Below are 1173 nucleotides of genomic sequence, written 5' to 3'. Positions count from 1 at the left end.
ATAACGCACTCTGCTGATATCACAAAAAACATTATCCAGGCATTATTCTTTTGATCTTATTCCCTCATTGTTTACCTTTCCCTTTCCTTATCGAACAAAAGCACTCAGTAAAGCACTCTGTCTTCAGGCCACAAGTGGCCCATCGGAACCATCCGACCACCGTGTCATCCTCAGCTGAGGATGCGGATATGAGGGACGTGTGGTCAGCACGCCGGTCACCCGGTCGTTATGGTGGTTTTCTTTGACCGGAGCTGCTACTATTCGGCCGAGTTGCTCCTCACTTGGCACCACGAGGCTGAGTGCACCCCGAAAAACGGCAACAGCGCATGGCGGCCCGGATGGTCACCCATCCAAGTGCCGGCCACGCCCGACAGCGCTTAACTTCCGTGATCTGACGAGAACCGGTGTATCCACTGCGGCAAGGCCGTTGCCTTCCTAATCGGACAACCGCGTAGATTTTTTTTTCCTCAGGAAAATGCATAAAAAATCTCGTTTGACAACGCCTTTAACTCAGAACTAGTAGTTTTTTTCAGGCGTGCTATCGATAAACGGACTGAGCTACGCCAGACTGCTTTAGATAATGTGCTAGAATATGTTAGTGATGATAAAAGTACTCTTATGTTTGCTTTTAGATTCTTTAAATTAATGGAAAACGCTAGTGAAATACGCACTGTTCTAATACGAAAGAAATACACCTTAACACGATAACCTTGCTATTAGTCTCACTTTTAATAAAACATGAAGTATCTGTATCATGAGCATTTCTGCATCATAAGAATAACATTTTTTCTCTTTTTGTGTTTATTTTGTTATTTAGTTTGGTTAGTGGAGTTTTTGACTCTTCCAATCATCCCCTCAGAATCCATTGCACAGACTGCCATTTCTCTGCGTGATTTCGAGCATCGAGCTGTACTAGCCTGGCGTTTGCTTGTTTTAAAGTTCGATATTTTCGTCCAGGGAAGGCTATGATCACGTCTTCTCATGCTGGTTCACTTTGGCTTCAGAACAGGTGGAGGGTTGTATGGAATTCCATCTCCTCATGCTGGTCCAATGTTGGTTCACACCAGCTGGAGCGTTATGTAGGATTCAACTGGGATTTGGATGGATAAGGGTTTCAGGGCATGATCGCCTCAGAATATGGAGGCGAGGAATAACAGGTGTACACATAGGGCA

The 1173-nt window shown here is 44.9% G+C and overlaps 1 pseudogene; it reads right to left on the bottom strand.

The window, feature by feature from the left end:
• Window positions 1–314: 314 nt before the first annotated feature.
• On the bottom strand, window positions 315–432 carry LOC126250274 (5S ribosomal RNA; annotated as a pseudogene).
• Window positions 433–1173: the final 741 nt, after the last annotated feature.

Source organism: Schistocerca nitens, chromosome 3 (genome assembly GCF_023898315.1).
Source record: "Schistocerca nitens isolate TAMUIC-IGC-003100 chromosome 3, iqSchNite1.1, whole genome shotgun sequence".
NCBI classification, from domain to species: domain Eukaryota; kingdom Metazoa; phylum Arthropoda; class Insecta; order Orthoptera; family Acrididae; genus Schistocerca; species Schistocerca nitens.
The sequence above is the reverse complement of the archived record's forward strand: the minus strand, read 5'-3'. Positions and strand labels throughout refer to the sequence as shown.